General features: G+C 46.1%; 1 pseudogene across 1 annotated transcript; it reads left to right on the forward strand.

Annotated features, from left to right (window-relative positions):
* Positions 1-2,504: 2,504 nt before the first annotated feature.
* On the forward strand, positions 2,505-8,363 carry LOC117090074 (annotated as a pseudogene). The gene is made up of 9 exons (XR_004439887.1): positions 2,505-3,137; positions 4,062-4,276; positions 4,930-4,990; positions 5,149-5,244; positions 5,369-5,533; positions 6,035-6,160; positions 7,003-7,223; positions 7,439-7,473; positions 7,588-8,363. The product of XR_004439887.1 is annotated as a keratin, type II cytoskeletal 6C-like (transcript).
* The last annotated feature ends 4,621 nt before the right edge of the window (positions 8,364-12,984 follow it).

Below are 12,984 nucleotides of genomic sequence, written 5' to 3' on the forward strand. Positions count from 1 at the left end.
CCTGCTTGTCATGAAGTTTCAAGAAACTACAAAGGCAAAGTTGAACAAGAAGAGAGACAAGGTCTACTGCAGCATTTTGTTGTGAGACAAAGAAAACAGAGAGGCTGTGAATTGTGGACCACTCTGCAGTGATATTTATTGGTTTGGCTCAATGAAAGAATAAAAGAACTATTCACACAGCCCTGTGTCACAGTCAGAGCTCCTGTTAGCCTGGATATGGCCATGGCTCCTCCTCCCAGAATACTTTCTACAAATGACAGGTCCAGAGGGGGCTCATCTCATTAAAAATCAGTGCTAGTCAGAAAGGAACCATTCCAGGACTCACAAAAGATCTGTGTATTAAAAAACGAAAAAAGTAGGCAAAAAAAAAAAAAAAGACTCATAAAGAACACTCAACAGAAAAAGGCACAATAAAATACTGAAAAATAAACACTATGAAGTGGGAAAAAGAGAAAATATAGTGAGACAGTAAAAGATAAAATATTGTTTGTGGAGCGCAGAAAAGAGGTAAAGAAAACATCAAAGCCATGCTTAGAAATGAAGGCCAAATTGGCCAGGTGCGGTGGCTCACACCTGTAATCCCAGCACTTTGGGAAACCAATGCGGGTGGATCACGAGGTCAGGAGTTCAAGATCAGCCCGGCCAACATGCTGAAACCCCGTCTCTACTAAAAATACAAAAATTAGCCAGGCATGGTGGCGGGTGCCTGTAATCCCAGCTACTCGGGAGGCTGAGGCAGGAGAATGGCTTGAACCTGGGGGGCGGAGGTTGCAGTGAGCCAAGATCATGCCATTGCACTCCAGCCTAGGTGACAGAACAAGACTCTGTGTAAAAAAAAAAAAAAAAAGAAAAGAAAAAAAAGAAATGAAGGCCAAACTGAAAACAGCATAAGGGGAAAGACATTGGTGAACAGACAGTAATGGACATTTGGGGGAAATGTCCCAGAATAACTGGGAAAAGCAAACCACTATGAAAAAGAGATTAGAGCCTGTTAAAAAGAGAATCAGAAAACAGACGTGGGAGACAAAGCAGACACAACGCAATCACAATTGGAAAAGACAATATGTTTATGTTTTGTATATATGAACACATGAAATATTTTATATACATAAAACACACTCAAACACATACACACAAAACATTCATGTATTTATTTATATACCTTTCTACAACGCAGGCTCCCTCTCTACATACACCAGCTCCCTCCACCTCTTCCTCACTCATATAAACACACATTGACACAAACACATATGCACAGACGTGCGCATGGCCCAGGAAAAGCACGGAAAAATATCCAAGTAAAGATACAAGGATACACAAGGAACTGCTAATATTACTTCCTCCACAGATAGGAATTGGGTAACTGGGGAATGGCCTTGAGCTATATTATTTTGTTGTTTAGCATGTTTTACAAAAAAATTTTAAAACATGTATCATGTCTTCAATTTGTCAACATGCAAATAATTGTGCAAGTAGTACTATTCAAAATTTAAATGGGCAATCTACTACATCTACATCTAGAATGTTTAACATAGAGAGAATCTTAATAAGCTTGTAATTTTAATATGTATATGAAGGTTAGAGTCACATATTAAAGGAAACAATAGGGGTATGCAATTAGAAAAACCCCAAGAATGAAAAAGTACAGCGAACAGTTGACCTGTTTTATTTAACAAATAAAATAAAGAAATGAAGGGAGATTTCTAAATTTCAATGATTTAAAGGATATATCACTCAAATACAACGTTTATAGAGCTTATTTCGACCTGATTGGGACACCAAAATATAAGAAATAGATATCAAAAACAGGACTGCTTGAAGACTAAATAGACATTTGTTCATTTTAATTAGTATGTAAATTTTAACATATAAAAAAACTTTTTGGTTTTTTTAAGGTCCTATTATTTAGATATTAATATTGGATTATTTGTTGAAGACATAATATGACTTCTGGAATTTGCTTTCAAACAATTTAGAATGGAAGAGGAAATTGGGTTGAAGTATGAAAGAATTAGGTGGGCCATGAGTTAATCATACTGGAAGCAGGTGACAGGTATATACAGGCCCATTGCAGTGTTCTGCTTCTCTACCTGTTTAAAATTGCACCTAAAAGGTGAAACAATTATGGGGAAATGGTAATATTTCTGTTAAGCCATTTGCAATACAGTGCGTGTGATCTCCAATATCTCTGCTGGAAGAAAGTCAGACTGGAAGAGGAGAACACTCGGGGCATGTTGACAAACAGCCTAGCATGCAGAACCTTTGCTAGAGACAGTGACTAACTCCAGCTTCATGAACTGAGAATGTTCTTATTGTGCTGAGATCTCGAGTCAAAGCTGGAGGCAGGAACATTTTCCCTGACTAAAGGAAGAGAAAAATGCAATCTCGGTATTTCATAACTTTTGTAATAATGCAGGCGTGATCTCAGTCTTTGTAAAGCCCAGCCCTTCCCAACCTGCACGCTTACCTTCCAGGACTGGGCCCAGCCCATGCTCTCCATATATAAGCTGCTGCTGGAGGCCTATCCCTTGTCCTGCTTCTCTTCCCTCTCGCCTCCAGCCTCTAACGCTCTCCACAGCCCTCTCATCTCCTGGAACCATGGCCAGCACATCCACCACCATCAGGAGCCACAGCAGCAGCCGCAGGGGCTTCAGTGCAGGCTCAGCCAGGCTCCCTGGGGTCAGCCGCTCTGGCTTCAGCAGCGTCTCCGTGTCCCGCTCCAGGGGCAGTGGTGGCCTGGGTGGCGCATGTGGAGGAGCTGGCTTTGGCAGCCGCAGCCTGTATGGCCTGGGGGGCTCCAAGAGGATCTCCATTGGAGGGGGCAGCTGTGCCATCAGTGGCGGCTATGGCAGCAGAGCCGGAGGCAGCTATGGCTTTGGTGGCGCCGGGAGTGGATTGGTTTCGGTGGTGGAGCCGGCATTGGCTTTGGTCTGGGTGGTGGAGCCGGCCTTGCTGGTGGCTTTGGGGGCCCTGGCTTCCCTGTGTGCCCCCCTGGAGGCATCCAAGAGGTCACCGTCAACCAGAGTCTCCTGACTCCCCTCAACCTGCAAATCGACCCCGCCATCCAGCGGGTGCGGGCCGAGGAGCGCGAGCAGATCAAGACCCTCAACAACAAGTTCGCCTCCTTCATCGACAAGGTGAGCCAGGGCCATGCCCTCCACGGGGCACTTCAGGGTCCCCAGACCAGAGGAGCAACACATTCCTGCCAGGCAGACCTAGGAGGGAGGGAGAAGGGGACTCAGCCCAGCTCTGCAGAGAGTGCACGTGGCTTCCGGTGCACAGTAGGCAGCAGGAATGGGTATCACTCCCATCTGGGATCTCCGGATTGGTTCTCACTCCTGCCTGGAGAGAGCCACAACTTTTCATAACCTGAAGCACAGATGAGGCTATCAGAGAGTGGAGTAGGTTAACTCTTCCCTCTAAAGTGTCTAAGAGATTACAAAGCAAATGCCAGGAGTATATGGGCTGGTAAATTACACTCTGAGGTCTGAGTAAGAGGAAATCATTTAGAAAGAAAAGGAAAAGATAATCTGGCTGGATTAAGAAAAAAAGGATATAGAAACAACTATAAAACCTGGAGAAATGCTAATTAATTTTAAAAACAGAAAATGACCTTAACATCAGAATATTTGAGAGAAGACACCACACTAAATGGGAAAGTAGCCTGGAATCTAATCATAAGGCAACATCTAATATTCCTCCTAACTGAGGTCCTATCACTAATAAAACTGTACAATATATCAGGTAAATAGTATTTTTAAACTAGATTTGTGACTGTGTTTGGAAAGAGAAAAAGAAGAAATGTTGAAACTGACTGATATAATCAACAGCTTACAGTGTGAGAACACACACCTCAATGGTCCGTGGGACAATTTCTCTAGTGAGATTGGTGGGGTGCAAAGGAGAAGGGGTTGGGGGAGCAGAGCCCAGACTGAGCCTCTCTACATGCACTGTAGTAGCCCAGCACCATGGGGACCTCCTAGACCTGTCAGGAAACCAGATATCAGACACTTTTTCTTCCTTCCTTTGCCTGGAAAATGACCATCTTGCTTCCCCTCCAGGTGCGGTTCCTGGAGCAGCAGAACAAGGTTCTGGACACCAAGTGGACCCTGCTGCAGGAGCAGGGCACCAAGACCGTGAGGCAGAACCTGGAGCCGTTGTTCGAGCAGTACATCAACAACCTCAGGAGGCAGCTGGACAGCATCGTGGGGGAACGGGGCCGCCTGGACTCAGAGCTGAGAAACATGCAGGACCTGGTGGAGGACCTCAAGAACAAGTGAGGACTCAGTTTCCTGCAGCACACACTTCAAGACTATTGGGTGACCAGGGCCAGATGGGGGTGGGATTCCTAACAACCCATGTCCATGGAAATGGAAAGCACAAATTAGTCCCAAGGAGCAAACCTGCAAGAAGCACAAATGGTTATGGGAGGATAGGGAGATCAAAGAAGTGACAAATTTAGGAGAAGCAAAAATCATCCCTTAGGTGCTCTGTGGCAGGAAAGCTCAATTAGAATATATTCCATTTGGGGCCGGGCGCGGTGGCTCAAGCCTGTAATCCCAGCACTTTGGGAGGCCGAGACGGGTGGATCACAAGGTCAGGAGATCGAGACCATCCTGGCTAACATGGTGAAACCCTGTCTCTACTAAAAAAGTACAAAAAACTAGCCAGGCTAGGTGGCGGGCGCCTGTAGTCCCAGCTACTCTGGAGGCTGAGGCAGGAGAATGGCGCAAAACCCGGGAGGCGGAGCTTGCAGTGAGCTGAGATCCGGCCACTGCACTCCAGTCTGGGCGACAGAGCGAGACTCCGTCTCAAAAAAAAAAAAAAAAAAAGAATATATTCCATTTGGGAAAATGTTGGATCCCAGGCTGCTTTTCTGTTTCATCCTACCCTCTGGCTCAAATATATCCCATGCCTTCCTTCCTGCAGATATGAGGATGAAATCAACAAACGCACAACAGCAGAGAATGAATTTGTGACTCTGAAGAAGGTGAGCAGATGAAGCCGGGGGTTCAAATTCACTTAGAAGGACAGAAGTGGCTCTGTGTCCTCGCTCACCTGGGAGAGGAGAATCGGTAGGGGGACTAGAAGATGGGTAGATTGGGAAGGTGCACTCAGGTAACTCCAGGTTATTGGCTCTTTCCCCAGGACGTGGATGCTGCCTACATGAACAAGGTTGAACTGCAAGCCAAGGCAGACACTCTCACAGACGAGATCAACTTCCTGAGAGCCTTGTATGAAGCAGTAAGTGTCTCCACCATCCTTTTGTTTACTCTGATGGGATCTGCAAAGGGGAGAAGATGTATAGGGCTGGGTATCTCTGTAAATGTCAGAAGTGAAGTTGATCTTATGACCTTCTGTTCTGCAGGAGCTGTCCCAGATGCAGACCCACATCTCAGACACATCCGTGGTGCTGTCCATGGACAACAATCGCAACCTGGACCTGGACAGCATCATCGCTGAGGTCAAGGCCCAATACGAGGAGATTGCTCAGAGGAGCCGGGCTGAGGCCGAGTCCTGGTACCAGAGCAAGGTGAGCAGGTTGTGGGCAGCCGCTGAGGAATCCCTGTGTCCAGCTCTGAATACCAGAGAACTGCAGACTTCATTGGAGACATCCCCTTACAGGAAGCCAGGGTCCTCTCACAGGACGTACACCTGCACCATTAGAGTAGACATTTGCAGAACTTACATCCAAGTCAAGAAGGAAAAAGAACCCAATGCAGGAGGAAAACTACCATAGACAATGACATAGTCATCTTTGCATTTAGCTTCATCCTGATTGCTGACTTTTAGAAAATGGTACAGAACATTTCTACTCCCTAAGGAAATTAGGCAGATAGTGGTGCCACAATAAGGATGGTCTGTGACTCCAGTGTTTAGTATCCACCCACCACATAACATCAGCTTTTCCTCAAGTTTCTTGGGGAGAAGCCATTAGGTCCACTTCATGACATGCATGATACACAAGTGAAAGTCATCGCTTGCCAGGTAAGAACCCATAGACACTGTCTCTCTCTCCACCTCTGGGCTGCAGTACGAGGAGCTGCAGGTCACAGCGGGCAGACATGGAGACGACCTGCGCAACACCAAGCAGGAGATTGCTGAGATCAACCGCATGATCCAGAGGCTGAGATCTGAGATCGACCACGTCAAGAAGCAGGTATAGTAAGGGACAATGGAGGAGAAAAGCATCATTTTTTTTTAATTAGGTCATGAGGCAGCAGTCAACCATCATTTAGTAAAATTCTTTGGGAACTGAGTGATAAGCAGAGAAGGAAAGACATGCAGTTCCTAGGCTCAGTGAGAACACTCTGGCTCAGAGACATGGATCACACCCAAGGACATGAAACAATCACCTGGGCAGAAGCACTCTCACCTGGTCAAAGATGTAAAAGTATAGTCTAGAGGCATTGGAAGGGCTTATGTAAGAAGACTGATTGACTTTGGAATTGCAAAGGACCAAGTTGGGTGAGGTGTCAGGTCAGAAAGCATGAGTAACATTGCTGCAAATCTGCTCAAGGTTCACGGTGAAAAAGAAAGTGAAACCAGGGCCATGAGGAAGGAAAACATGGCCCAAGCAGGTGAGAGAATGGAGGCAGGAGGAAGGCAAGGTCTCAACAGCTTCATGTGAAAACTCATCACCTCAGTTGACAATGTTTGCAAATTATTGTGGCATCCATACAAAATCATCAAAAATGGTTTTGGTTTTGCTTTGGAGACAACACTTAATGTCCTTGGTCTTGTGTCCACTCTGGCATCTTCCATGGGTCATCACTCACATCTTTAGGCAGGGGAGTTAACACAAAGGGGCACAGGATTTTATCATCTGACTCCAGACGTAAAAAGTTTGAAGATAGTAAAAAGGCTAGACAGGAAGTGTCAGAGCTCATTTACCATCAGTTCTGGGTTCCTGGTACCTTCTTCGCTGGAAAGGAACCAGCCAGGTTTAGTCTCCTCTGGAAGACCAGATGACAAGTTCTTTCCATTCCTTTCCCCTCTTAGTGTGCCAACCTGCAGGCCGCCATTGCTGACGCTGAGCAGCGTGGGGAGATGGCACTCAAGGATGCCAAGAACAAGCTGGAAGGGCTGGAGGACGCCCTACAGAAGGCCAAGCAGGACCTGGCCCGACTGCTAAAGGAGTACCAGGAGCTGATGAATGTCAAGCTGGCCTTGGACGTGGAGATCGCCACGTACCGCAAGCTGCTGGAGGGCGAGGAGTGCAGGTGGGTAACTGACGCGGCTTCCTCCAACAGCTGAGTCCATCTTCAACGTTCCTGGCACTGAGCACAACTTTAAGGTGCACTGCCCAAGACCATAATTGCTCTTCTTGGGAGAAAACTAAAAGTTTTCCCGTAGACTCTTCCACCCACCAAGGCTTCCCATGCTCCTCCGGGAAGGGCTCTCTGAGGTCTCACCCTCCTTGTGTTCCTCCCCACAGGCTGAATGGCGAAGGCGTTGGACAAGTCAACATCTGTAAGTACCTTTGCTTGCCTTCCTCCCCTGCCCTTGCACTCTTCTGACTGGGCTCAGGCTGACAGGGTGAGCTCACCGTGGCTTCTTGTGTCCTTGTCCCCCTCCCCACCACAGCTGTGCTGCAGTCCACCGTCTCCAGTGGCTATGGCGGTGCCAGCGGTGTCGGCAGTGGCTTAGGCCTGGGTGGAGGAAGCAGCTACTCCTATGGCAGTGGTCTTGGCGTTGGAGGTGGCTTCAGTTCCAGCAGCGGCAGAGCCATTGGGGGTGGCCTCAGCTCTGTTGGAGGCGGCAGTTCCACCATCAAGTACACCACCACCTCCTCCTCCAGCAGGAAGAGCTACAAGCACTGAAGTGCTGCCGCCAGCTCTCGGTCCAACAGTCCTCAGGCCCCTCTCTGGCTGCGGAACCCTCTCCTCAGGTTGCTTGTCCTCCCCTGGCCTCCAGTCTCCCCTGCCCTCCCAGGCAGAGCTGAGATGCCCTCACTTTTCTTCTCATCAGTACCTGTTCCACTGAGCTCCTGTTGCTCACCATCAGGTCAACAGTTATTATCACTCAGACATGCAAGTGTCCTTTTTATGCTCCCATATTATTACAGATATCTGAGTCTGCTATAATTCTGAGAAGAAAATGACCCATACCCCCATGAGAACTGAAACTCAGTCTAAGTCCAGCTGCAGACAAGGAGTCCTCTCTTTAATTGCTAACTGTCCTGCCCATTATAGCTACACTCAGGAGTTCCCATCTGACAAATCAGTTGTCCTGATCTTCTCTTGCAGTGTCCCTGAATGGCGTGCGATGTACCCTCTGATGCAGTCTGCATTCCTGCACAGCTTTCTCTGCTCTCTTTGCCTTCTTTCATTCTGTTGAATAAAGCAGATTGAGAATGTGAACATGTTGTGTTAGATTGTATTGCTGACCACATCCCGGTTTAGAAACATTCTCACCACACAAATGGTTTCTCATCTTTGGGGAACTGCTCCTCTCCCCACTGACAAGTCATCATGGAGGATGAGTCGGGAGCTCCTCCTCCACAGCCTATTCCATCAGTCAGCATTATGTGATTCTGTCGCACACTCTGGTGGACAATCATCAACTACTCAGCCCTCACCACTCAGGGCTTTTTCCACAAATGGAGTCTTTTAGAAAGCATCAGAACAAAAAGGGAAGCTAAGTCCTGGAATCTGGATCAGCATAATCCGATAACTAAGATTTATTTATATTTTTTATTTTTCAGCCCCATCATTTGGTGGCTTGGCCCCACACTGATCTCTGAGGCTCCCTCACTCCCCGGCTCCCCACCACCAGGGAAACACTGCACTGACCCTGTAGATCAGAAACACTTGGTAAGAAGCAACTCCTTGCTCTGACTCTATGATTATTAAGACTATTAAGCATTTGCCACCAATGCTTGCTCTGATATAACTTCTAAAATTCATCATTCAAACTAATAGATACAGTAAAGGGGCATCCTCAAATCTCAGTGTGTGGATTTAAAGCAGTGCAGTGCCGTGTGTGTTGGAATGGTTTTGACACAACTCAAAGATCCACGGGCCGAACTTAAGAACTTATCTAGGGGCTGGAGCTGGTGGCTCATGCCTATTAATCCCAGCACTTTGGGAGGTGGAGGCAGGTGGATCACTTGAGGCCAGGAGTTCGAGACCAGCCTGGTCAACAAGGAGAAACTCTGCCTCTACTAAAAATACAAAACTTAGCTGGGCATGGTGGTATGCACCTGTAATTCCAGCTACTCAGGAGTCTGAGGCACAAGAATCACTTGAGCCTGGGAGGTGGAGATTGCAGTGAGCCGAGATAATGCCACTGCACTCCAGCCTGGACAAAAAAGCATGAACTCCATTGAAAAAAGAAAAAGAAAAAAAAAAAAATAACTTATCTTGGGAAAGGCTGGTTAGAATGTTTATGATTGTACACCTAAAAACAGTGACTTTGACTATCTGTCACCAACTCTTAGAAAAAGTGAAGTTGTCAAAAAAAAAAAGTCAATAAAATAAATTCATAAAATTTCTTTATAAAATTAGAGAATTTGTGTTGAGTTGCTGCTGGCAGAGATGACATGGTCCATGAGATGACATGGTGCATGCTGACAGACGACACTCAGATCAACATGGAGCCTGAGCACAGTGGCTCATGCCTGTAATCCCAACACTTTCGGGGGCCAAGGCAGGAATCACTTGAGTCCAGGAGTGTGAGACAAGCCTGGGCAACATAGCCAGACCCTGTCTGTACAAAAAACTAAAAAACCAGTTGGGCATGGTGGTGCACACCTGTAGTTTTAGCTACTTAGGAAACCGAAGCAGGAGAATCACTTGAGCCAAGGCTTCTTAAGCTACAGTGAGTTATGATTGCACCACTGCACTCCAGCCTGGGTGATGAAGGTTAAGGGAGTTCCTCATTTGATAACAGGATGCAAAAACAAAAACAAAACAAAACAAAACAAAAAAAACCATGCACATTTTAACAGTAAACTTTCATGATAATTTTGACAAGCAAAAATTGACAGTTGGACGTTCATTCAAATTGACCAGATATCAACACCAGGGTTGTAATTTTCACTTTTAGACAGAAACAGAATCTCTATCTTTTAGGCCATGTTTATACAAGCTTATTCTACACCCTGGCTAATCAGGTCTTATCTGTGAGAAGAAGAATAAAAAGTGAGGGAAACTTCCAGAAGAACAACAGCAACCCTTTCAGCTATGGTCATATTTTGCCCATTTGATGCCACAGCAGAGACTCTTTCCCATGGGTCACTACTGCAGTTGAGGTCTGGCCTTCTTCCCATGGTTGTCTGTGGGTGGGCAAGGGTCTTGCCGCTGCGCAGGTCATTAGCAGAAGCTTTGGAGCTGGAGGAGACCTTGGGGAATTAGTGACCCCTTCCCTTTCTATCATTGCAGTCTAGGGTTTGAAGTCAAAGGCACGGTGGAAACAGAGCATAGGAACTGCCACATTGTACAAGTCCCAAAAGCTGTTAGGACAACTTCCCAGTGTGCCAGGCAAAGTTATTCTCCCTCCTCAGGTGAAAAACTCCAGGACAGCAGGCTACTGGCAGGGTCCCTCCCTACCCTCAAGTGTAGTCCAGATGCTTACCAACTCTGAGAGGCCCACTAGATGCCCGCTGGCTTGAGACTTGGAGCAGGCATTCGAGTCATCTGTGAATAGGGTTGTCCAGACAAATAGAAGAAGCCCAGTTAATTTTGTTGTGTTTTGTTTGTAGACAGAGTCTCATTCTAACACCCAGGCTGGAGTACAGTAGTGCAATCATGGCTCCCTGCTGACTGGACTTCCCAGGCTCAAGTGACCCTCCTGCCTCTTGAGTACCTGTGACTACAGGCATGCACCATCATGCCTAGTTAATTTCTCCTTTATTGTAATTTTTGTAGAGATAGGGTCTCACTATTTGCCCAGGCCAGTCTCAAACTCCTGGGCTCAAGTGATCCTTCCACCTCAACCTCCCAAAGTGCTGGAATTATAGGCATGAACCATTGCAACCCAAATCCCAGTTAAAGTTGAACTACAGATAAACAACAAAAATTTGTAGTCTAAGTATGTCCCAAATAGTATATGAAACACACTTAAACTAAAAAGAAATTTGTAGCTGATCTGAAATTCAATCTGAACTGCACATCCTGTATTTTTATTTGCTAAATCTAGCAACCCTGACTATGAAGTCAACCTCCTTTATGTTGAACCACAGACAAGAACACAGGTAATTGAGCTGCTGCTTTGGATTTCTCCTATAAGGGGCAGACAAAAGGCAAGGACCAAGCTTAAGACCCTTCCTCCAAACCACCCCCTCATTATTACCTCAGGCCTTAGCTCTACTCACCTGCCCCAACCCATATCAGCTCAAAACAGACTTGGGTGCCCCTGGGGTGTCTTCATTTGTGAGGTCCTGGTTCATAGTTCCTAGTATCTGTGCCTGTCATGCGTTTCTGCAGTTTCTCAGGATTCATCCTGTGGGAGGGAGATAACAGCCCCAGCTGGTTCGCCATCTTGCCAGAAGCTTGAGCTGTGGATTGTTTTTAAAGTACATTGTATTTATTATGTCTATAGTTTATCGCAAGATGTTAACATGGAAAAAAAGGACAAAAGCAAGTAGGACAAAATATTAGTAGTCATTAATTCTGAGGAGTGTGAATTTGGGTAGTTGCTATTTTCATTTTCATACTTTTCTGCTACATAAAGATCAACATCCTACTTTTTCCCCCATCCTCTTCTATTTCATTGATCACTTTGATCACACCACTGTGATTACTAAACCTTTGTATTACACGCTGGTTTCTCTGTTACTTTAGGGTCAGTCTCTGGTTCCTTATTTTGTCTGTTTTGTGAGGTCTTTTCCGTGAACATCCTCGATGCTCAAGGATGTGCAATGATGTCTGAACCCCGAGGCTCCTGCAGAGAGAATTTGGACTGTGATTGGGTGCAGAATTCTTGTTGTTGTGGGGGGAGATATGAGCAGGTTACCTTCTGTTCTGCCATCTTGGTGATGTTCATTCTGTTACTTACATGTTGGTTTCTGATACAGCAAGTCCTACTCATTGTTTGTCTTCAGTGTTTTCTGGTTATTCTTGTGCATTTTGTTGTTGTTGTTGTTGTTGTGTTGTTGTTGTTGTTAGGTATCCCTAGGTATCTCAGAGTTTTTGTGTTATGAGTTAGAACTCCTTTCTCTCCACCATGTTTTCAACTACTGAAAGGTAATGCGTGAAAATAATTGATTTATGTACCTTGATCTTGTAACCAACAGCCTTGCTAAAATTTATCTTCATTTTAAAGATGAGGAAACAAAGCCTCAGAAAAGTTAAGTAACTTGGTGAGTAAGAGGCAGAGAGGCAGAGCCAGGATCCAAGGAACAACCTGCCTCATCTTAGGAACTTGGCTCTTCTGCAACGCTAGGGAGGTGTGGTCTTACTCAGGGAATCTGGCTCCATCGTCTCCCGCTCTGGTCCCAGGAGGGAGGGAGAGTGCTGCCAGCATGAACAAGATGAGACTGACCGCATTCCCCACCACTCCAGTCTTTCCTTGCTTTGCTTGCCGTCTAGTGAAGGAGCTACTGCTCTGGGTGCTAAGAGCAGATGCAGAAGCTGGTTCCTCACCTAAACTAGCAACTGCTGGATGGTGACATCAGCCAGAGCAATGATCGCCTTTTAACCTGGAAATTCCAACCCACATTGGGAAAAAGAGGAATGCCTGCTTTTCCCCCAAGCTGGCTCAGCCTACTGTTCTCTCCTCCCCCAGCTCTGGACTCCCTCCAAGCTTTGTTTTTGTCTTTCCTCCTCCTATGCTAGTCTCTGAAGCTTTATTTCCCCTACTCTGACTTCTTGTTCATTCCATGGTAATGAGAAAGTGATGAGTGAAATGTAACTGTCTTTAGCCTGTGTTACCTTTGCCTTGGAAAATGTCTTCAAAAGTTCATTATTTGTTCGTAGGTGCCTTATGTCACTCAAAAACCCAGCAAAGTCACTCAGCAATATAGTTTAAGATTACCTGTGG

The sequence above is a fragment of the Trachypithecus francoisi genome, unplaced genomic scaffold, assembly GCF_009764315.1.
Source record: "Trachypithecus francoisi isolate TF-2019V2 unplaced genomic scaffold, Tfra_2.0 Lachesis_group11, whole genome shotgun sequence".
Classification (NCBI taxonomy): domain Eukaryota; kingdom Metazoa; phylum Chordata; class Mammalia; order Primates; family Cercopithecidae; genus Trachypithecus; species Trachypithecus francoisi.